Source organism: Mastomys coucha, unplaced genomic scaffold, assembly GCF_008632895.1.
Source record: "Mastomys coucha isolate ucsf_1 unplaced genomic scaffold, UCSF_Mcou_1 pScaffold9, whole genome shotgun sequence".
NCBI classification, from domain to species: Eukaryota; Metazoa; Chordata; class Mammalia; order Rodentia; family Muridae; genus Mastomys; species Mastomys coucha.
Genome location: NW_022196915.1, coordinates 76567085 through 76593583, shown reverse-complemented (window position 1 = coordinate 76593583; position 26499 = coordinate 76567085).

The window sequence follows — 26499 nt, the reverse complement described above, 5'->3', positions numbered from 1 at the left end:
ATCACACAGAATATAAATATCTGATTTTTAGGCAATCCTAGGCTACTCTTGTGATAAAGGTTTTTTGACCAATAAAGGGTTGTAACACATATGTTGAGAAACTGTTTGAAGTTCTTTATCAGACTGTCCAAGGTCAATGTCTCATAACATAGGAATTCTTTAGTCTCTGGTGTTTAGTGTCACCCTAATTATAGGCTTTGTTTTTGAATTAAAAATTTCCTAATTTTTATTCCTGCTATCATTGCCATAATTTACAGGACAATATACTTAATGTAATGAAAAGAAAAAGAAAAGGACAAAGCTACAACTGCTTTTTAATAATAAACACTTAGGAATGCATATCTAATTGACATAATATTAAATTAATCAATAGCTGTATTTTGTATTTTGTATTTTTATTTTTGTTATTATATACATTATGATAATAAAATTTTCACCATCAGATCCATAGACATCATCATAGGGATTTCCTCAGCTTCTTCCATCATAATTACCTCCTCTTCATGAGTTCAAAATTTGATTGCTGTTGACTATTATAATTTCCAAAGTCATTATAGTTTCAATCATAATTATAGTATTTTCATTAAAATTTCCTCCTTCATTGTAATTGTCATATATAACAAATATACTATAATAAAATATTTAATAAATTAAAAGAATTTGCAGTTTTGTATATGTGAATTTCTTTTTAAATTTTTGCAATATAAAAATAAAATATCTTGTGTAAATTTGGTTTTGTCACAGAATACTTTGGTTTCTCCATCTATGGTAATTGAGAGTTTTGCTGGGTATTGTAGCCTGGGCTGGCATTTGTGTTCTCTTAAGGTCTGTATGACATTGACCCAGGATCTTCTGGCTTTCATAGTCTCTGGAAAGAAGTCTGGTGTAATTCTGATAGGTCTGCCTCTATATGTTATTTGACCTTTTTCCCTCACTGCTTTTAATATTCTTTCTTTGTTTTGTAAATACCAATTGAAGGAGTTGTAGAGACTAACTATGGAGAGACTAAAGGAAGGACAATTCAGAGACTGCTCCACTTGGGAAACTTTCCCATATTCAATCATCAAATCTAGACACTATAGTGCAAGTCACCAAGTGCTGGATGACAGGAGTCTGACATAGCTGTCTCCTGAGAGCCTCTGACTGTACTCGACTAATAGAGAAGTAGAGGCTCACAGCCATCCATTGGACTGAGTACAGGGTCCCCAGTGAAGGGGCTAGAGAAAGGGCCCAAAGAGCTGAAGGATTTGCAGCTCCTTAGGAGGAACAACAATATGAACTAACTAGTACCCTCAGAGCTCCCAGAGACGAAAACTCTAACCAAAGAGTATACATGGTGGGACTAATGGCTCCAGCAGCATGCATATAGCAGATGATGTCCAAGTCAGTCATCAATGGGAGGAGAGGACCTTGGCCCTGTGAAGGTTCATGCCCCAGTGTAGGGGAATGCCAGGGCCAGTAAGCAGAAGAGGGTGGAATGATGAGCAGGGGGAGAGAGAGGGAACAGCGGATTGTCTTAGTTTTTGTTTATTTTATTTTAATTTATTTTATTTTATTTATTTATATTTTTGGAGGGGAACTTGGGAAAGGAGATATTATAAATAAAGAAAACATCTATTAAAAAAGTATCTTTTTGAAGAATGAAGTCATACAGTGGAAGCATAATTTTTCAAAAAAGAAAACCAATTTTCACAGTTTATGCAATTCACTGTCTTTAAAATCAATACCAATTGCATTATTTTGATGTTACAAAATTTAGTTGTCAGCAAGAAAATTTCTTGTATAAAAATGCATGGATCTGCAGCTTTAATACCTCATTAAATAAACACTGTTTTAAATCCTCTCTTTATGAGTCTGGTTCTTAGGACAGAAATTACATAAAAATATTATTCCAGTTTAAAAGTATCTTTAAAGATATGTTTCCTTGACTAGCTCATGCTACGTGTTGTTTCCCAGATTGTCTCCAACCCTGAATTGTGAGTTTAAGGTAATTATTTTGTTACAGGTATTACAGATTTTTTACAATATACCATAATTCATAAACCAATAACCTATAACCAAGACAGCAGAATACAGTAAACATATACATTTTAGACCAGTTAGAAAATAAGATGTAGATGCCACATAAATTTCTACATTTAAAATAGACAGACAAATTCCCTTACTTCCCCCAGTTGTAATTTCATGGGACAAGTACCTTCCTCCTCTTTGAAACCAGCTTTCATGGGCACATGTGTTTTGTAACAGGGCTAATCATCAGCTTTCTTACTAGAGAAGCTGAGAAGCTGCTGCTGCCCCTTTAAGAGTAGCTTGTACAAATCAAGTAGTCTCTGGCTTGCTGTCAGCTTGATCCATGCAGGAGACAGGGCCTTTTCCAGCAGTGCTAGACTCCTAGCTCTCCTAGTTACAGGTGCAGGGCTCCAAGGGCAGCCCAGTTTACCCGTTTTGTTGTCCTAATTCAGCTACATTTTTTTTAACTCCTTGAAATTTGTTAAAACTAACTCAAGAGGTGAAAGGCCAACAAATGAAGTCTTAATCATTCTACTCTGAATATGAAACACAGAGCAACAGTCAAGCAACTAGACAAAATTACAGACATAAACTGACAGACTAGCATGCTAAGGACAACTGATAGAGTTGACAAGGATGTAGAGGAGAACCAGAACTCCCATTATCCGACCCAGATGTCCCACCAAGTAGACAAAGGTATGTACTAAAGGATTCTAAACAGAGTAAATAGAAGTGAGTCCTAAGGTGAGTCTGTGTTCCTGCTGGATCACAAAGACCTAGAAGGTCTTTGAATACAATCAGAGCTGTCATGTTGCTAGGTTAAAAATTTTTTACAAGCAAAACACAAAATTGCTAAGAAACATTGTAATAAACAACCAAAATCTTTATCAATCAGTTGAAAACAAGTACTTTTAGATTTCCTCTTAGGACAAAACAAACCAATCAACCAACAACCACAAAATTATTACAAATTATTAGCATGAGTATTGGAAAAATAAAACATTTACAATTGTTGGAAATGAAATTTATATAGATATTATGCATATGACTATGTACATTTCTGAGAAAAAAACTAAAAATCAATCTACCACAAGATCCTGCTATATCACTGTTAAGATCTAGCTGAAGGACTATATTCTACTTTAAAGATACCTGTTCATCCAAATTCATTGGTGACCTATTCCCAATAATCAAGAAATGTAAACAAACTCAATGACCTTTGACTGATGAAGTAATAATTAAAAATTGGAACATTTACAAAATGGAATATGATACAGACACTAGAAAAATGAAATTAAGTCTGCAGAGATGTCTTTAGCTGTTAGAAATATTGTTTGCTCTTGTAGAGGGCCCAGTTTCTGTTCTTAGCAACCACATAACAGCTCACATGATAACTTCAGTTCTAGGAGATCTGAAACCATCTTTGGACTCTATAGGCACTCAAAACATATTGTGCATAGACATCCAGTCAGACATAAAATCCATACACATAAAAATAAAACACATAATTATACATTTTTCAGATAAATAGAATGAGCTAAAAGCATTCATTCTGAGTGACAAAGATGATTCCTAAATATTTGTAAAGTGTCTTGTGGAAGTGAGTTTTTAAAGGAAACATTTAAAAAAAACAATGATATAAAGACTAAAGGAAAATTATTTGAATGGGACAGGTTAAACTGCTATGAATGATGGGTAGGCAAGGTGGGAAAGGCATGGCGGAATAAGCAACATCAAACACTGTCTCAAAAAGTCATATGGAAACCTACCTACAAGTCCAGAAGGTAAACACAAATGGGGACATTAAGTGGATATATCCTGTAAGGGAATGTGTATACTAGGCAATACAAGCTAAAACAAAGAATTTCTAGGGCCAGGAATGTTTGTTTGTTTGTTTGCTTTGTTTTTTTTTTTCAGAGTTGTTAGTGAGATTTGTAGCCTTCTCCCAAATATGGCAGGTTAATGTGAATGCTATTGATTACCACTCAGAATTTGATTGTAAGATTCTATTTCTGAGGCTGAAGTACTTGAGTTTCAGAACATGGCATTATCAAGTACTGACCTAAATGCTTCATCCTTCTCTTCCTGCTAGCTCATGATATGCTTGCCAGCTCCCAGATTGGAAATGTAAGTCTTACTCAACGGTAAACTGTACAAGCTGCAAGATATCTGAATCTGTGGCTAGACAGGACATAGCCCTTAGGAAAATAAACTATAATTATTAGTATGTTAAAGGTGCATTAGTAGTAAACTGACTTCAAATAACTTATTGTTATACACATAGATCATTACATATATCAATCCTTATCAGGGAAACTTATAATTGATATAAATCACGATTAATGCAGAGACCTACAACTGTCCAAGATGCTGAGAACAAAAAATTAAGAATGCTCAGCCCAAAACAATACACACAGATCACATCATATCCTCCAAAGGTTCAGACTATATTGTGGAAGAAGAGGTTGAAAAACTATGAGTCAGGTACTGTGAGTGAGTATGTGAAAATGGTTCCTATTGCTCCACTCTGGTCCCTGATCACTATAGGAGGTAGCCTCTGGTCCCCATACCCACTGCTATGAGTCTCAGTTAAGGTCATTCCCCTTGATTCTTCAGATTCTCCACTATACTATGTCTCTGGCACTTTCTCAAGATGCCTTCCGTGCCCATGGATTCTTTGTGGCCCTCAGAGACTGAACCACTAACCAAAGAACATACATGGGCTGGACCAACATGACCATGCTTAGACATGCATATATGTGCAACTTGGTCTCCATGTGAGTCCTAAACAACTGGAGCATGGGCTGTCTTTAAAGATGTCACCTGTCTGTGGAATTCATTTCCCTAACTTCCTTGTCTCCCCTCAGTAGCACAAATGTCTAGCACTGAAGAGACTTGATATGCCAGGGTAGGGAGATACACAGAGGGACCCAACACTCTCTCAGAGGATAAGGAGAGATGGTATGGGGAGAATGACTGAGAAGGGGACAGCATTATGTGTATAAGTGAATAAAAAGAAAGAGGTGCTCAGCAGTTAGAAGCATTAGTTTCTTTTGTAGAGGATCTTGATTTAGACTCCAGCATTAACATAGTAGCTCACAACTGTCTATAACGCCAGTACCAGGAATCTGGTGCCTTTTTCAGGTACCAGGCATGCATGTCCCTTACATCAGGCACACAATCATATACATACAATAAAACATATTATTACTTTAACTTCAAAATAAATATATAAACAGAGTGAAATAAGTATTCTATTTTTAATTTATTACAAATACTGAATTATTGCCTTTCTAAATGTTTTATTAGATATTTTTTATATTCATTTAAAATGTTGTCCCTTTTCCTGGCTTCTCCATTGAAAATCCCCCTATTGCCTCCCCCTCTGCCTGCTCACCAACCCACCCTCTCCCACTTCCTGGCCCTGTCATTCCCCTACACAGGGGCATAGAGCCTTCACAGGACCAAGGGCCTCTCCTCACACTGATAACTAACTAGGCCATCCTCTGATACATATGCAGCTGGAGCTATGAGTCCTATCATGTGTACCCTTTGTTTGGTGGTTTAGTCCCTGGGAGCTCTGTGGGTGCTGGTTAGTTCATACTGTTGTTCCTCCTATGGGGCTGCAAACCCCTTTAGCTCCTTGGGTCCTTTTTCTAGTTCCTTCATCAGGGACCCTGTGCTCAGTCCAATGGATGGCTGTGAGCATGCACTTCTGTATTTGCCAGACACTGGCAGAGCCTCTCAGGAAACAGCTATATCAGGCTTCTGTCATCAAGCACTGTTTACATCTACACTAGTGACTGGGTTTGGTGATTGTATATGGGATGGATTCCCTGGTGGAGCAGTCTCTGGATTGTCATTCCCTCAGCCTCTGCTCCACATTTTGTTTCTATAACTCCTTCCATGTGTATTTTTTTCCCCTTTCTAAGAAGGATCAGTATATCCACACTTTGGTTTTTCTTCTTCTGGAGATTCATGTGGTTTGTGGATAGTATCATGGGTATTCCGAGCTTCTGGGCTAATATCCATTTATCAGTGAGTGCATACCATGTGGGTTCTTTTGTGATTAGTTTACCTCACTCAGGATGATATCCTCCAGATCCATCCATTTGCCTAAGAATTTCATAAATTCATTTTTTTAGTAGCTGAGTATACACCATTATGTAAATGTATGACATTTTCTGGATCCATCCTCTGCTGAGGGACATCTGGGTTCTTTCCAGCTTCTGGCTATTATAAATAAGACTACTATGAACATAATGGAGCATGTGTCTTTATTACTTGTTGGAGCATCTTCTGGGTATATGCCCAGGAGTGGTATTGCTGGGTCCTCAGGTAGTACTATGTCCAATTTTCTGAGGAACCAAGAAACTGATATCCAGAGTGGTTGTACCAGCTTGCATTCCCACCCGCAATGCAGGAGTATTTATTCCTCTTTCTCGACAACCTTGCCAGCATCTGCTGTCCCCTGAGTCTTTTATCCTAGTCAATCTGACTGGTGTGAGGTGGAATCTCAGAGTTGTTTTGATTTGCATTTCCCTGATGACTAAGGATGTTGAACATTTCTTTAGGTACTTCTCAGCCATTCGGTGTTCATCAGTTGAGAATACTTTGTTTAGCTCTGTATCTCATTTTTTAATAGGGTCATTTGGTTCTCTGGAGTCTAACTTCTTGAGTTCTTTGTATATATATTGGATATTAGCCCTCTATTAGATATAGGATTGGTAAAGATCTTTTCCCAATCTGTGGGTTGCCATTTTGTCCTATTGACAGTGTCCTTTGCCTTACAGAAGCTTTGCAATTTTATGAGGTCCCATTTGTCTGTTCTTGATCTTACAACACAAGCCTTTAGTGTTCTATATAGGGTTTTTCCCCTGTGCTCATATGTTTGAGGCTTTTCCCCATTTTCTCCTACATATGTGGGCCCTTCTAATATTTAAAGGAAATACATAAAGCTCATTTAGAAAGAGTAATACACAATTTTGATTAGGTTTACTTCAGCTTAGTCTGTAATGTTTATTTATCTTTAATAGAGGTAAATTTATTTAGTGTGTGTGTGTGTGTGTGTGTGTGTGTGTGTATGTGTGTGTGTATCAATGGTGCCCACCAAAAGCTGATGTACACAGAGAATTCCATAGAGCTAGAATTACAGGTGGTAGTAAATCACCTGATAAGGATACTGGGATACAAATTCTTGATTTTAAGAGCAATGACTGTTCCCCACAGCTGAACCATCTTTCTAGCTCCAATCATTTAGTTTCTTATACCTAGTTTACATGAATTATACCAAAGGATAAAAGTTATTCCATCAATTTATTTTTCAGAATGAAAAGAAGCAATGCAAACTAGATGAGATTGGGCCTTGGTTATTAATAGAGTTACTTGGGATTAACTGTATAAATATAATAGATATTGTTACAAAAGCAAATAAACAATTAAGAAATGAGTAAAAACGTATTTTATTTTAAGATTTAGAAATAATAGTAAATCAGTATTTAGATGCTTTATATAGGGAACTAAAGTTTTGTTGTACTTTTTTATGTGAATATTTGTTTTTCATTATTTTTAATTAAATAATACTGTATTTCTAATTTTAGTAGAAAATTTCTTATAAATGTAAAAATATACTAATAGATGTAGTACAAAATAAAAATCAAATGTCTATTTAGCAATATATTTCACATATATTGAAACTTCTAAGATGACAATAGTCTTCATTACTTTTCTTTGTAGTACTAAGACATGCTAAAGGCAACTAAGAAGAGAAAATGTTCACTTTGGGCTTATGGTTTCAGGGATTTCAGGGTGTGAGACTATAATGCACAGAGCATGAACATCTTTATTTTAAATATATAAAATGCAGATATGATGCCTCTTCTTGCATCCTTAAGTGTTTAAGGAGTGAATATAGGAGTGAAACAAGGTTTCAATCTAATATAGGAGTGAAACAAGGTTGATTGGAAGAAATAAGAGAATATTTGCAGTATAATCTAGTGTTCTTCACAGTAAAACCTTGGAGACTTGTTTGTTTGTTTTGTTGTTGTTACTTTTTTGTTTTGTTTTGTTTTGTTTTTCTACTTCTGGTAATGGAGTCTGACCTGGAGTCTAGATTTGATATGCCCAGTGATAATGCAGTGAAAAAACTGGATTTGCCTTAAAAGGAAGAAGGTATCAATTTCAAATAGCTTTTTAGTTAAGGATGGAACCCTACTATCTCCAGCTAAAACCTTTTGACCTACATCAGTAACCTGCCTTCATAATGTATTGGTGCTAATGTGGTACAAATAATTTCAGAACAACCAACTACTTGAATCCAGAAAAATTTGGGGGGCATGCACAAACCTATGTACAGATTCAATTCAGTCAGCATGCCAGCACTAAGAGGGAGAGCTTATACACTGAGCAAAATATAGGACATACAGACTCACAGACACACAGACATATACACACAAAGAGAGAGAGAGAGAGAGAGAAAGAGAGAGAGAGAGAGAGAGAGAGAGAGAGAGAGAGAGAGAGAGAGAGAGAGAGAGAGAGAGAGAAATGGCGAAAGCATTTTGAATTGTTGAAGCCTTCTCCTAGGGACATATATACCCACCAAGAATGTCACACTCCTTAATTCTTCTCACACAGTTCCTCAATTGAAGACCATGTCTCCAAATGTATGAAATGATACTGGTAATTCTCTTTCATAACAACAAAAATAACTGACAATTTGCTAATCAATTTTTAAAGAATAGAGACATACGTGTTTTCTATCACCAAAAAAAGAGAGCAATTTCATGGATTATCAACAGGGCTTTATCAACAGTTCATAAATAACCTAGTTGACCAATTATACCTGGGAGTCATTTATTTTGCTGTGAGTTATTAGTTGTATGTAATATTTCTGGTATAGAACAGTGAATATGGGCATAATTATTCCTTGTTTAAACAAAAGACAGATATTACTGTAAATGCTATGTAAATTGGTGGATGTGGAAATGTGTTTTGCAAAGAGATTTATAATGATGTAGAATCTATAATAGGAGAGAACAATTAATCAGAATTTAATAGTTATAATTACTAGGTAAATGGATTTGAACTCAATCAATTTTCATAATCAATATCGAAAGAAAGACAGTTGCAGACAAAGGCATTAATGTATTCAAAAACTGGAATAATAGGAAATGGGATAGCTATTTCAGGATAAAAGCTGCTTAGGATATTGGGGAAAAGAGGGGAACAATGGCTTAATAATGTGGAAAATTCACATTTAATGATAAAAGAGCTTTATTAATAAATTCTGCCTTTATATTTTGACCAGGTTGGGGGAAAAATATGAGTTTTGTGCCCATGATGGAAACTAATCAGTTTACAGTTCTTCAGATCATGCTGTTACTTATAAGGAAAGTACAAATAATTGAAGTGTTGCTTGGAGAGTCAGCTGAGAAGTGAGTGTAGTTAGACTATGAGCCAGTGATAAGGTTTTGTTAATAACCAAAGACCTTAATATTATGCAGTGAGTATGATAAAATAATAAGGAATTGTCTCAGAGACAGGGACATATCACAGTGGTAGAACATTAGTCTACTATGGGTAAGATCATCCTCTTGATATATATATATATATATATATATATATATATATATATATATATATATATATACATACACACATGTATATATATGTATAGCATTACAGAGGTTGCAGCACTGCTATTTACAGGGAAAGAGAGAACTAAATGAGACATGGCAAACTCCCAAATTAGAAAAAATTAACTTTACATGTTTGAAAAAAAATGTTCAGAAAATATTTGTTTTTCCTCTGAGAACAAATTTAATTTACAAGGGAGTGAGTTCATGAAGTTTTTGTGCCAGGCAAAGTTCATGAATCCCCAAAAGACCACCCAATAGTAGATTCCAATGCAATCACATTAGGGTCTCTTCATTCAAGCTCGAGCTCTGAACTACGAGAATGGGAGGGAACCCTTAGACCTGAGTTTCTGACAAGCATTTACAGAGGAAAGAGGGGGAGTATCTAGCCTGGTACACATCTCATTGGGGGACCATTATGACCTTATTACATAACATAATTGGCTGGTGCTGAGGGCAAACCATAAACTTAACTTCGGTTTTCTACCTGATTGGTGGTTGTTAGGAAGTGAAATGTCAGGGGCAGGCTTGTAACCTTGGGGTGCAGACTTGTTGGAGAATAACACTGAAACTGGTGCTAGATGCAGGTCTTGTTGGGAAATAACCTGGAAACGGGTGCTTGGTAGGAGTCTGTTAGTTGAGTTCAACCTTAGATCAGAGTTTCTAAGATGAGGTCTAAACACATAAGACTTGGTCCTTCAAAGCTACAAAACATTGTTAATTTTAGCAGAATGAAAATGACATATTGAAAATATATACAGGATAAAATTTGGATCAAGAACTTGGTATAGTGCTGTGAGATACAGAAATGCTTATGAAGTTGTACAGTGAGAATAAGTAAACAAATGAATAAATGGATACATGGGATGAACTAAGGATCTCATTCAGTGCCAAGGTTATAAGAACTTTAATGTTTTAGGATGAGGAAATATTCTTGAACAAAATTGATGCAGCAATAAGAAAGTTACTGATAATCATTGAAAAGATGATTTTAAATAGGAGAGAGGGCAATGGTTAGACATTAAAATGTAACAAAATCAAATGTGCTGTAACTCTTTTAAAACATGTAACAAAGTAAAAGACATGCAAAACCAGCTTTCACTAACGGTTACAACTCATTAAATTTAATAATGAACACTCTTTCTCAGCTCATATCCCCAAGCTGCTGACATTACTAGAGATACTCTCATGTTCTGCTTCTCAGGAAGGTATATTGTGCCTTCAGATAAGCTTCTAGACTTTTCATTTGGATCACTAGACATTTTTTTTGTTGTTGTTAAGAGCTAAAATAATAACGACCTTCCTTTTCCTTAGTCTACAGAGAATAATAGTGTTTTAAAGGATGGATCTTCTAAGGATCTGCAATGAACTTGTGATCCAACTATCTTAGGAGTAGAGCTGTTGTTACAGTGTTACCTCCATGCACATTTATTCTTCAAAAAATACTATGTCTTAATTATACATGGCCATTTTTTATATTAAGTTGAAATGTTTCTGTTTAGAGAAAACAGAAAATTTGAATGAGGTATATATGCAAATAAGCACCATGGTATAATGTCATCATAGTATTTTTCAAAAATGTTCTAGCATGCCTGCATTACATTTTCTGTTAGGGTTATGGATTCATGTGTATATTTATTTTTATCTTTTATTTTGTCTGTATTTCTTTTCTTTTTCCCCCATTAATATATTTATTCATTCAATTTACATCCAGGTTGCTGCTCTCCCTCCAGGTCCAATCTCACACAGTCTCTCCACCCACCCTACCTCTCTTCTCTGAGAGGGTGGAGCCCCACGAGGGGATCACCCGACTCTTTCACATTAAGTATCTGCAGGAATGTGTACATCCTCTTCAACTGAGACCAGAGAAGGCAACCCAGTTAAGTGGGCAACATCCACTGTCAGCCCCTGCTATGTATGCTGGGGTACCTGTAGAAAGACCAAGTTGAATATCTGCTACATATGTATTGTGTCCTAAGTCAAGCTTCTGTATGCTCTTTGGTTGGTGATTCAATCCCTGAGAGCCCCCAGGTGACCATGTTAGTTGACTCTGTTGATCATCCTGAGGGGTTTACATCACTTCCAAGTCCCTCAAACTCTTCCATAAGACTCATGAGTTCTGTTCAATGTCTGTGGGTCTCTGCATCTGTTTCAGTCAGCTGCTGGGTGGAGCCTCTCAGAGAATAATTACTCTTGGCTCATGTCTTTCTGGCCCTCTTTCCTGTCTCTTGCCATACCTGATCTTAAACTCACCTCCACTTTCCTCCCTATCTTCTCTCCCATTCAGTTTCTTCCATTCACCATCCTTCTATGAGTAATAATGACTTTTGCAGGCAAATGGATGGAAATCTAAGTATCCTGAGTGAGGTAACCTAGACTTAAAAGGACAGACATGATATGTACTCACTCGTAAGTGGATAGTAGCCTTGAAGAACAGGATACCCATGTTACAATCCACAGAGCCAAAGAAGCGAAACAAGAAGGAAGCCCAGATGAGAGTGCTTGAATCTCACATAGACAGGGGTGGGGGAATGTGGGGGGAATAAGATAGTCTGTATGTGTATTCCTGTCTCTCTCTGCTTGTGCATATATGTGTGTTTGTGTGTGCATATATAAAATAAATCTGAGAGTTGTTTATAGTCTACATATGTCTTCATGAGAACATGAGTCAGAAAAGCAAAAAAAAAAATCATTAATCTTTAAGGAAATCATTTCTTCTAAAAATTGTCTCATGTGTTGATTCCCTTCATTCCTCACTTTGTATGCATTATTTGTCTGATAAGTGTGCTTTAAAGGGATCCTAGTATAGCTTTGATGTCAGTGATATAAACACTGGCTTTGATGAGGAAACACTTTGTTCCTATTAAACTGAAAAAAATCATATATCTGAAGGTGGAAGCCTTAGTTGAACTTAGAAACTGCCTTGAGTTTCCGAGGCTTTCACCAGTCATGCTTGCTGCTTTGAAATATTTATGTCCCTCATTGTTCTATCAAGTATGAGACATCCTTGTTAACATTTAGACATAATTTAGGACACATTTTTATAAGCAAACTGTTAAATATTTATGGCTGGTGCTCATTACTTACAAAGCAGTTCACGTCTGCACCCTTGTTTCAATTATTAATGGCGAGTGTGGACAGGCCTCTCCTTTATTGCTCTGTTCTTCTAAAGATTAACTTTCTCATGTTCTTTCAGGCTAACATCCTGAGTTGCTCATTGCTTGCTTTAGAGAGATTTTTCTGCCTCTTTGATATTAGATATGTTTGGTGTAAAATTTTCTGGAATAGTGTATGTACAGAGTTCTTGCGAATGATGATGTAAAATTAAATTCTTCAGATGAATTTATGCAAGCCCATGTGCAAAGGTGTGGGTATATAAATCTAACACAAAAAAATGATTTGAAGAGGAAATATTGTTAACTGTTAAATAATTATATATATATTAACTATTAAGTTATTTATATATATTCATATAGGTGGTTGGATATATATATCATCCTTTAAGAAATATATGACTGAGAACAATTCCTAATGTAAATACAATGGGTTAAACATTGTTATTGTACTAGTTATCTACACAATGATGTAATTTTAATAATAGTGTCAATGTATGGGATATATATGCATATACATGCATAGGATATATATACATATATATACATGTATGTATATATGTATACATATATATGTGTATATATATGCATATATATGTTTCCTTCAGTAAAGTTCCACCTGAGTATGTCTTTAAATATGCAATCTTATTAAACTAAATATTTTCATTTAAATTAAAATGAGTAAAAAAATTAATACATAACTATATATATCTTATTACCTTATTTGTCCTTGTTAAGTTGAATATATAACTATGTTATATTTATTCCCTTAAATGAGCTTATATCAAGTTATATTTTATAAAGAAATGCAAAGTCCATCTTTAAGCCACCACTGAAATATTTGTAAAACTGATAAGCATGATATACAGCTTGGTAAATTTGAGAGAAAAAAATCATCATTAAAAATTACAGTGTTTTCCTCTAATTATAAGAATAATTTAAATTATGATTTATGTTTATGTCCATATATCTGTGTGGCCAAATGGAATCTAAGTCTGGCAGAGTAGTTAGCTATTAGGAAATGTCCAAAAAGACTATACATGTACTGAAAAAACCTCCTATTTTTATCTAGTGAAAAGTATGGGTTGGTATTACCAGGTCTTATAACATAGACATTATTTAAAATGTTGTGTTTCTTAACTGATTCATATTGCTTTTATTCTTAAACTTATTTTAAAATTTTTATTGTAAAATTTACTGAGTAGTCATTTTTGTAGTGACACACCAACTTATTTCACCAAAGTTTTCTTTCTCTATCCATGCTTTTGTTTTCTGTTTTCCTCTCACTACATGGGTTAAACAACTGAAGAATGTTAATAGTAAATTTTAAAACTTTTATGTATTGTGTATTATGTATTAATGTAGTTTAAATTTTATACTGATTCTTTTTCTGGAAAGATTTACTAATCATTTCAAAATGCCATGTTTCTTCCACAAAGAGATATTTTTCTCACTGCTTCAATTTATAAACCTCCCACATAGTTTGCAAAATAATCAATAAAAATGCATAGAAACAGAAGCATCCTCCCTTGGGCCTTCCATCTTATTAAATTTCTTGAGTTCTTTTGGTTGTATCATGGTTGTATCATGTGTGCTTTATGGCAAATATCCACTTATCAGTGAGTACATACCATGCATATCCTTTTGTGTCTGGGTTAACTCACTCAGGTTTATATTTTCCCATTCCATCCATTTGTGAAAAATTCATGATATCCTTTTTTAAGATAGCTGAGTAGTATTCCATTGTGTAAATTAACCACTCCTTCACTTCTGGTGGGATTCCAAACTAGTATAACCACTCTGGAAATCAGTATCTCAGAAAATCGGATATCATTCTACCTGAAGACCCTGCTCTACTGCTCCTGGAAATACACCCAAAAATGCTCACCATATCACATGCACATGTGATCCACTATGTCCATAGCAGCCTTATTCATAAAAGCCAGAAACTGGGAGGAACCCAGATACCCCTCATCCAAAGAATGGATTAAAAAAGTATTCCACTTTCTTCAGTCCTGGATAGCTGTTTCTATTTCTGGCTGCCCTTGTAAAGAAGAGATTCCTCTCAACACAATTTATACTGTGTAATATTTTAATTACGTTTTGGAAGCATCATCATATTTTTCTCTTGTCTACACTGTTAGTGGCTAGTAGAGTTGAGCATGTAATGGTATGAATGCATATAATCACTTCTGAAATGGTCCCTCAGTTGTTTTCAACTTTCAAAGATGTATACTGTGTAGCTTTGGCAAATTTTAAATTGGAGTTCAGATCATCTCCTTTGATCTTGGTTCAAGGCAGATTTTCCAGTCTTACACTTCTGTATAAGTGTGTACCAGTTATGTTTGGTCCTTTCTGTCTCTCCGTTCAGAGGACAGTGGTTTGTTTATACAACTTAAGTTCTATGACAGAATAAGAGATGAGTTTAAGTGTATTTACTTTTATTTTGCTTGTGTATTCACAACATTGAAAACTTGCAAGTTCTATGCATTCCATTCTAAAAGCTAAATGCTTCTACAAGTTTTAGTCTTATTATAAACAGAAAAAAAGAGCAAAAAAACCCCATAATTATAGAATTTGCATTAATGATTACCCCAAAAGAGTGGTATGTTTATATAGAGAGTCATTTCTGACATAGCCAACACATTGCTTCCTTCTTATGTAATGTCCAATAATAGAAACAGCAGCCATAGCAAGAACAAACATACAAAATCCTGTAGCATGTTGCAAGATATAGGAGTTACTTAATTGAATGGCTTGTGCAGCATCTGTGCATATTAGAAGATTTTTTTACTTAAAACTTTCTAACATGCAGATGTACTTCGCTGTTGATCACATAATTAAATTATAGAACAGTATGTTAGCAAGCTTAGCAGGTTTCCTTCACAGATCACTACCCCTATCCAGTGGTTTCATTGCTGTACTATAAATATTACAGGAGGTCACCATCCATCACAGGAGCTCTTATATCTGGAAGGCTCCTGGCTCAGAAGATGGAATCCAAATCAACATCTGTAAAGAAGAATGCAGAGTTCACAATTTTTTTTTTTTTTTAGGATACCTATGAGCACTGTGGGGAAAATATAGGTAAGCTGTAAAGGTGATAGAATCTTGAAGAATACTATAATGGGAAAATACTGCCAACATAGCGAAAACACATAATGCTTTAGCAGAGCACAAGTATCCTGTTTAGCTCAGCTGGAATCTTCATTTACTGCCTTAGGCAGAACCAGATTAAAATGAGCAAATATTTTTGTGTGAACTGTTAAGATGTAGGCATGGATAGAGTTGAGAGGAGGACAAAATGAAAGTCTGAAGGTGTGGAGAGAGGGACGCATAAAGGCAACCAAAGCGATTTGTTAGATTCAGTATAGCAGACAACATGGAGGTTTTGCAGCTGTTACACATGCAATTTAATTGGGGCTTCTTAGGGGCTGGAAAATTGTTCACTATGATATAGAGATTTATCATTATTCTCAATATTCATAATTTATAATACCTTAATATTTGAGAGAACAAAATAGAATCATTTGTAAACATACTTCTGAGGTTTGCAGGTCAATAATTTCTTTGATCTGTCCTTTATCTGTTGAGTTTATGATGTTCCTTGCATTTTTCTTAAAGCTGTGGAAGTGTCTTTAATTTATGGGGAAATAAACAAGATGGTAGAAGCACTGCACTTTCTGGCCATTTTTCATTCTGTTGTCCTTGTTACCCAGGAGTATATTAGGTCTAATAGGCAGGAGTTTGCTTTAAAAATGGAATCATTATTTTCAGCTAGAACACTAAGATAACACACTCATTTAACCTGAAGACAGAAACTTGCAATTAAACATGAAATATTCACTGTGATATGTCCTATGCTCAAGTCCTCACCAGGCCTAGTAGGAGAAATGAAGGGAGAAACTAAAACTGTATGTAATAAGGGATTGTGGAAATGTACAAATCATTAATTAAAAAAATGATATAAAGTAAATGTCACCATTCAGGATATTAGAAATTTGAGCCAAGGCATTAACATTTTTTTAAAGTGGGGAATTTTCAGGTACTGGGAAACAGTTCTAGGAACAGATATGCAGTGTTCATAGCCATGAATTTAATGAGTCAAGTATGTATGTGATGATATTTTTAAAATAGGATATAAATCTATTATGATGCAGATTTGTCATTTCTGATTTTACTTTCTAAGCTTGTCATGACTATTATATGTTTTCACTGGGTAACATATAGGTAACAAAAGTATAATATATATTTTTATTTATATATTTATATATATATACATATATATATGTGTGTGTGTGTTTTATATCTGTTCCTTGTATGTTGCAGGTTCCTTTTCCTCTTATGAATCAGAGTTCCACAGATCCAACACCAGTGTACCTCCTTAGCTAGCATGCCTTTTCAGTTCAGGTCTCCAGGATTTGCTTTTATTGGATCCAATTTGCATGTACAGTTCTCTGAGTAATCTCTTCTTTTATTTGGGTCACCCAGAATGAAATTTTCTAAACTTTTTATTTATAAGATAGTAGTGAAGATAAAGCAAAACTATATGCTTAAATTCATCATATTTAGAGATAAAAAATACTTCCTATCCTTTAACTTCATTAGAATTGGCCTCTGTTGCTCAACTTAACAGTTTTCTCTTCTGGGGATCTAGTTAATGACATATACAACAGAACATTTTAAGTATTAGGGATATTTTACTGGATGTGGTTGTTTGGAGTCATAATATCATAAATATGATAAATTTTATTTGTGAGGACAGTCTGTGTTTCATTTCTCCTCAAATCCAAACATTTGAAACAGTTGAATCAAATCTTATAATTGAGAAGCTTGTCTACCACTAAGCCTTATAAATGCTGTAGTTTATGTTGCATTGTTTGTTGTTAGGGTTCAGAGACCTCCTTGGAATGAATTTAACATAGTGTGTCCATATATTCATCTATAATTATAATCAAAACTGATACTTTGTCAGAATACACATCTCAGTCTTTAAAGGAGCACTGTTTAAGTACTATTACAGATTTCCTGCAAAATAAACTATTAGGAACAAAAAGATTTTACTAATGTGGATCAAAATAGCAGAATTTCAAAACAGTGATGAGAATGAATGAGAACACCTGTCTGTATTACTTATTCTATGAACTGAAGCTGAATGAAGCAAACTTCCTTATTAGAACACAAAGTGAAAATCAAAATGATCACACTGCTGTGACTATAGCTGAAGGTTGAAACTTCTATATTCAGTATAACTTATAACCACCAAGCATTGTACTATCACGAGAGCAGATGTAAAGCCGCACATAAATGTAGAAGACATACTAATTGAAATTAAAAGGGATGAGACTAAATTTAGGACACACAAATATACAATTCTACGGATTGATTTTTGTGTGAAATGCTTCAGAGGCAAAGTTATAGCTAGTAACTTATCTGTATGAACCTTTCTGAAGCTTAATAGTAATATCTACACCGAAGTTTCCTGCAACTTAGTTTTATTGATTCTTCTTTGTTTTCAGAGGTTGTTATTGAATTGAATGAGGTTTAGCTGAAAATGGGGTAAAAGTGATTTCACAAGATCAGTATATTATTCCCAGCCATAGTCTCAGAATAGACTAGCTCTAGATCTAATTTAGGAAGCATAAAATTGACTTCTGAAAGGATAGTTAATGATCTTATGCCTCTGTGAATGTCCAATTTATAAGCTGTTCACTGAGAAAATGAGATATATATGTTTTCTTTCCAAATATTTGTAACCTTGACCAATTTGTAAGCTTGACCAATTCTGTTTGGGCCATTTCATATTAGTTTTAGTATCAGTACAGCAAGGGGTACAGACATGTTGAAACTGATCCTCATTTTTATTTATAGTTTTAAATTTGCTTAACATTAGTAGTTAAGGTAGTCCTGCTTGAAATAAAATACAGAGGCATTTGCTCTTGCAAAACATGACAAAAATAGGTCATTATTCTAGGACAAAAATGACACTGATGTTTACAGAAGATGTTTAGTAATATTTACTAGTGGTATCACATATTTATTTTGAGCATTTATAGCAAGTATTTTCAGAAAATTTTGGGAAAATGAGGCATAACTTAATTAATTTAAAAATTTCACAATGGATTCTGCAGTCTTTATAATAAACTGGGCTATTTTGAATGATATATCACAGCCAATTTTATAAGCACTAGTTAATTAAAACTTGATTCTCTGTCTATATAACTGTAATAGCACAGTCCATTATTATTAAAAGTGTCTGGGTTTTGTTGTGGTTTGTGTATTGTATATATATGGACACAAACACTTCTCTGGTTTTTGTCTGTGTCAGAGGTGATCACTCTCCTAGGACATGTGGTGCTGCTAAAGAGCATTTTGATTACTGCAAGAGAATCTGGTAATTAAGCAAATTCAATCAGAGGATATAGTTGATGATATAGATAAACATTTCACAGAACACAGAACAGTTTATCAAACTGGAAATATTTTTATTGTAAAATGCCTGCTTGGCTCACAGTGAGAAGACTGGCTATACAGCATTCTTTCCACAATCACACCAGTCTCCTCTTCCTCTGGTAGTTCTGAACCCTTTTCTGAGATGGTCATCCTGCTCACACTGTTCTTCCCCACTGCTTTCCAGATTGCATAACTTTCCAGGTCAAAGGAATGCCAGTGGGTTGCCTAGAGTCCCTTCTCCACTACAGTGATGATACATTTACGGTTTACATGGGGTGACTGTCCAACTATTTGAAATGTGTTATAGCTAGTCCATTAGAAAAGTCACCAGAATGACTTTTTACTTTCCTGGAAACTTCTGATTTTGAAACTTTTTGTACATTTTTGAATTGGATGCACAAAAATTAATATATAATGAATAACATGTAAGAAGCCTAGAGTGGGGACTTACATACTACTAAAATCTTATTCTCAATAGGTTTCAATGCAAGTTATAATTAAGACATGACCAGAAAAGCCATAAAGAATTATAATTCATAGTACTTGTGTGTATTTAAATACCAAATAAATTCATATTCAGGACTTTGAGTTGAGTCTCTATATTGTATAGTTTAAAAAAGAACAAGAGTAGTTAACATCAACAACTTTTCTTCAATATACTCAGATTTAAAGTACAGGTAACAACTGTTATTATCACTTTTGTGATGAAATACTTAAACATTACTATTAGCTTGTATTGTACTTGTACATTGAAGAAAACCAAGAGTTATGAATTTCTATTATTATAATTACATCTACCATTCTATTAGGTCCAAATAGCATTACTTTTTCCTTAAATTTCTTGTAGAATATTAATAAGCTACATCTCTCTTCCAAATTTCTGTATCTTAAAGTTAGATAGTGTTGTATTCTAATGGTTTACCAAATGCTGTTGATCTTTTCTCATATATAAATCATGGTTAGGTCTATCATGGTTTGAATTCAGCTCACTCCCTGCCATCATCACCCTGTAAGTATCCATGGAGCTACACCATCTCAAAAATTAGCAAATTGTTTATCCCAGTCTTCCTCATTGTCAAAGCCATTTTACTTACTTTCAGAGTGCCAAATACTACTTGGTCACTTTCTGAGTTACCTACCCCCAAGCGCTATCACATGTAGACAATCATTACTGGTTTTACACTTAATGCTCTGCAAGTGCTTCTGACTGAAGGTCTATTTACAATGACAAGATAAACATATGAATATTAATTAATTCTAATAAATTGTCTCATCTCCTGCCTTATCAGATATTCTACTCTTGTTTAAGAGCTAAGAATCAGTTGTTTATCATATTTAACTACAATCACTCTAGCAAAATGTAATATTTCTCTTTACTTGACTTGTTGTGGAAATGATACACCCTTGGATTGAGATAAACTGTCATTGTCTGTATGTAAACAATTGAGTTTTGCTGAGCATAACAAGTTATATTTAAATAGTTCAAACATCAAGTTTACCCTTTACTACGACATAAAAAATATTCTGGCAATACTTTATTTCCTAAAAATGGGTCTCATCATGATATATCTGTTGTATTTCATTTTTATCACATATATTTCCCTATTACCTCCTTGTGCTATCACCAACCTTTTCCTCTTCCCCCATAGTCAAACTTTTACTTTCAATAATGTTTTTGTTTGTTTGTTTTTGTTGTGGTGTTGTGTTTTTGATTCATAACATTTATTTTTATGAAACCATGTAGCTTTCCTGTGGCTAAACAACTGAAGAATTCATAGATACATTACTTTAGATTGCTCACTTCTTCTTCTTCTTCTTCTTCTTCTTCTTCTTCTTCTTCTTCTTCTTCTTCTTCTTCTTCTTCTTCTTCTTCTTCTTCTTCTTCTTCTTCTTTTGCTGCTCCTCTTCCTTCTCCTCCTTCTTCTTCTTCTTTCTTGATATGGCTTTTTATTTCTACATTCAGAAGATAATGTCTAGTCTAAAATAAAACCTGAATTCTGTAGCTTTTCATTTCTTCAAATGCTTTCTTGAGAATGACCTGCCTAATGGATTATGACTTTACCATGTTTAGTCCTTAAATTAATTTCAGTCGTGTGGCCCTCTTTTCTTCAGGTGTTAGTTCTTTCTCTCTTTCTTTCTGTGTGTTAATTACTAGTTTCATTATTGTTATAAAAATACATGACAAAAGCAATTTAAGCAAGGAAACATTTTTCCCTTATGGTATGAGATTTATAGAGCCAATTAGCATTATGCTTGGGGCAGAAAGATGTCCAAAGAGCTAGAGATATGGTCATTGTGACTTCAGTCAGAAAGTAAAGAGCTGAATACTGATACTGAGCCCACTCTTTTCATTATTCTATTCAGTCTAGGATTCTGGCCCATGGGAAGCAATTTTCCATATTCATCTGTTAACTTCTAAAACACCTTCAAGAGTCACCCTGAGATGTGTCTTCTGAAACCAGCCAAGTTAAAAAGTAATGTTAGCCACTATACCCTAACAACATAAAGTTCTGAAGGAGATGCTTACACACATATTCAGTCTAAAAAATTACAATTTTCTTTAAATTAGAAAAGACTTAATTGTGTTCTTTTCTGCCACAATCATTCTCATTTATATAGAAATCATTCATTAGCATGTGCATAAACTATGTGGAGCTTTATCAAAGTCACTGATGTGAGAGGGTCAGTTTTCTTGCTGTATTCTTTAATTTTTTTATCTTGAATTAGTTTCTACTCACACACACACACACACACACATGTTTATACACATTGGATGTCTGAACTATATACCTCAAAATCTCTACCTGTCCCTCTTCTATATATTTAGTTCTATCATTCATTTATTTAATGTCCAATATCATATATATAATGTCATCTTTATTCATAGAAGAGGGAGTGAAGAGTTGTAAGAAAATGGATGTCTATATACTAAAGATATATGAAAATTACAGAAACTTACTATTCTATAATCTAATTGGAAAATATAATTAAAGACAAATTATTTTGGAAAATGTTACCCACATGTACAGATAATCCTGTTCCCTAAAACCATAGTTCACTGAAATAAACCAATCTTAGCTTCACTATTAGGTTGTATCCTTTCCTGGGATGTTTTGGTCAAGGAAGTCCATAGTCCCCAAAATGGTACATGTCTTTAATCCCAATACTCAGGATGCAGAGGCAGGTAACTCTACGTGAGCTTGAGGCCAGCCTGAAGACAAAACATTTTCCAGGAGAGCCAGAGCTACACAAAAATAAATACTGTGTTAAAAGTAAAGAGAAAGGAAAGAAAAGAAAAGAAAAGAAAAGAAAAGAAAAGAAAAGAAAGAACCCAAAAGCATAAAACAAACAATAGACACTCTCATATCATGACTTTTGGCATTTCTTCAAAATTACAAAGAATTTGGATGTTTTAAGCAGGTTGCTTGGGGAGAAAAGTCATCAATGGTTTTATCAAGTTTTGAATTCTTCATTGTAGAAAACCTACCTTCCAGATAAGAATGACCACTGGTACAAAAATTACATAACTGTTGTCGAGGTAAATGGCAGCATTCTGAACGCATTTGTTATTTGCTTTATGGGAGAGAATTCATGTCTTAAACTTTAAACCAGGTCAAAAGATAATTTCATTGGATTTCATATTTTCTTCAATATAATCTGCTGTTATGCTTTATTAAGTTAACATGTCTTCAAACTTCATTTTAAAAAAATTAATGTTAATTCCCATTGAGTACTATTATTAGCCTCATTCATAGAAGTTTTAGTTTCAGTTATCATAGATGATGATACTCCACAGATCAATAACTGGTCATTGTTTTGAACCTAAACAATTGATGAATGGTTGGTAATAAATGAAATATCTAAATTATCTTCTCTAAGGCTTAGAGAACATTCTGGAAAATGTAACTGAAAGAATAGAGTTACAAGAAGAATGGGGGAAGAGTTCTTGAATTGCTATCTCTTGGTCACTGAGGAGCACTTAATCTCTGGGCAAAGGAAATCATTTTATTCTTTGTTTGATTTTGTTTGTTTGTTTTTCAGAGAGTAAAGAAGTGGATTCTATTAGGGGTAAAGAAATATACAAGCCTAGAGTAGAACACAGAGATAGACCCTCTACAAGGGAGAGATGTGATTCAGGAAGCAGAAGATGAGTCTCTCCTTGACAACTGAGATTTGAAGATCATTGAGAGTGTTCTTCCCCTAATTTAGTTTTGTCACTTTGAAAAAAAAAATGAGAGTGTGCTTGGTATACAAGTTTTAAGTAAATATATTTTTCAGTGGCAATGGATTTTTCCAACCTGTCACAGGCAAAGGTGTCAAGTGGGAGAATTGAAGTGTATCCAGGCTTCTGGCTTGCATCAAAGGGTGAAATATGGAAGTTAACCATATTTATTATCTTTTCATGAACCTTCTCCCTATTTGACTCTCAATAATGGAATTTATTTAACTCACCATCTCTCCTGTCCTCAGTTAGGGTTCACCTTAATTGCTTTTAGGGATTTAAGGACAGAAATAGACCTGTTTCCAAGCTGGAAAAGGGGACGATTTAGAAGGGATGGCAGTTAAGAGGATTCACAGAACAGTCTACAGTAAAATATAACTGATGTAAAGACCAAACAGCCATTACTTTCTTTAGAGTTCTAATGCTGGTAAATTGCCTGTACAACACTCCAACTTACAGTCATTCAGACAATCTTAATTAAACTCAGTGTGTGTCACAAAAAAAATTAAAAATATGAAAGTAGAAATGAGACTTATTAGGAAAATTGGTTTTATCAAGAAAGGGAGGGCATGGGAAATGGTCATGCTTATGGCTATTATTAAAATACATATGAAATTGATAAAAATATATTTAAAAATTAAGAAAAGAAAAAGCCATTTTTAACAATGTCTTACTTAATGTTCTATTGCTATGAAGAGACACATGACCATATCAAATTTATAAATGAAACATTTAATTAATTAGAGCTGGCTTACTGTTTCAAAGGCTTATTCTATGATCTTCATGACACAAAATATAGTAGTACAGAGACAGACATTTTTCTAGAGAAGTAACTGAGAGTTCTACATATAGATTGGAAGCATCCAGAAGATAAATAACCATTGGGTCTAGAATTTAAAACAACAAAGTCCACACCCAGTGACCCACTTTCTTCAAGAAGGCCAAATTTCCTAATTACTGTCCATATTATGGTAATTTCTACTGACTAAGCATTAAAACCTATGTTCTTATGGGGGTTTTTCTTATTTAAACCAACAAAACAGTTAATGGAAATCTAAGACGTCCCAAACACATCTGTTAGTAAATATCTTTTAGGTATGAAGTTCTCATTTTGCCATGCTTATGTCTGAAGTGGGACCTGCTGGTTTCTTTGTCTGTAAGGTCAAAGGATGTTTCATAGTGGAATGGACTGAGATCATCAGAGATTGGATTCACCCCAAAGAACTGTTTTGAAACAGGTCTATTTCCCCAGCATCCTAATATCCTTTCTTTTCCACTGCCTCTGGTGATTCATGAGCTTGAGAGGGGGTTGAACCCTTATTAAAGTGGTTTGAGAAAAAGTATCCCTACACAGCATATTGACTTTTGTTGTTACTTTTATTTACATTCTCATATTTCATTTAATCTATAGTTCCATAAAAGAAACTGTGTAAATTGTCTTCCATATTGCCACATAGACCCTCCGAGTGTTTCCTGGTTATTAAAATACTCAACTTATGGCTTAAGCTTGAAGTACTGACTCTTCCAAACTAGATTTTACAAAGACAAAGATCATTTTATTTAAAAGATGAGTATTATTTGGCATTCATGTCCTATTTTTCAAAAAACTTCTGATATAGTCTAAATAATTTTTTTAAATACTTGTCCATGTATGGTTAAATATATCTCACATAGCTCATTTCTTTCTCCTTTGCTCTCAGCTAAAATTTGGTCAATTAATTTCCATTTATGTTTTCTATGTGCTTTTCTTGATATTTCTAGTTCTGTAATTTCTATTATATGATACTATTTAACTTCAAAATTTTTTAGCATAGATAGTCATTTATGACTATCCTATCTAAATAATTCCCTACTCCATATACTTAGAGACATGTTTCACCGTGTCTTTCACAAAATCTAAGTGTTGTGCCATCTAGTACATTTACATATTTATTTTATGCTTAGTTATTTGCTTCTATGAGTATTTATTAAATTAGTTATTAGTTCTATAAATTATGAACTAGGTTTATTTGTCTTGTTCTCTATAAAAGTCCTACAGTTCAGCTAATCTCTTCTAAAATTCAATAGATACACGTGAACATATTATAAAGAAAAAATGATTACTAATATACTCATATGCTTCAAGGTATAAATATGTGTCCTGATACATATTTGTTTTCACGTATCAAACTTTGTAAATCTAATCAGAGCTGGTAGAATAAGTTCAATGACAATAATCGTCTTAACATTCATTGTGGTAGCAAATTGAATCTTATTCTCTGACTCAGAATGCATGTTCCACAGTCACTTTTCTTATTATCTTCCTCTGACAGACAAGAAGGGATGTTTTCCTTCCTCTTAGATTCTAGTTTTCACTGTTATTTCTGTATCATGTCCTTCTGGAGAGTTGGCATGTTAATAACACTCTTTTGGCTCATCATAAATATAATGAAAACTAATTAGCTCTAGCATGATAATTTTTCAACAGTCTTGTATATCAGAGCTACAGGACTAGTAATATTACCTTTTACAGATAAGCAAATGTAATAAAATGTGAAGTGATTTAATCTAGATAGTCATGTAATATAATAACAGTGATGATTAAATAATCATAAACACTTCTGGACCACCTTAGTTATTTTTAAAGAGTACTTAATATTTGATTTTAGGTTTCACAAGTGACACTTTACTTTGGATCAAGAAATGCCTCAATCTAAGTACATGCTATCAGAATATAAATAAGTCAAGGGCTTTTCCCTTTGAAACTTTTAAAACTTAGTTAAAACATTATAAAGTTTAATGTTCAACTATCCACAGTTATACTTTTTATTCTGCCATGCTATAGAAAATTCTTGAGACTAGGAGGCATGCCAGGAAATACTTTTACCTATTTGAAAGGTGTTTTCCTTCTACCTTTCTTCCTTTCTTTCTTTCTTTCTTTCTTTCTTTCTTTCTTTCTTTCTTTCTTTCTTTCTTTCTTTCTTTCTCTCTTTCTTTCTTTCTTTCTTTCTTTCTTCCTTTTTTATTTCTTTTTTTGAGTTTGGCAGAAAGGTGTAGAGAAATGATAGAGGGATATATATATATATAT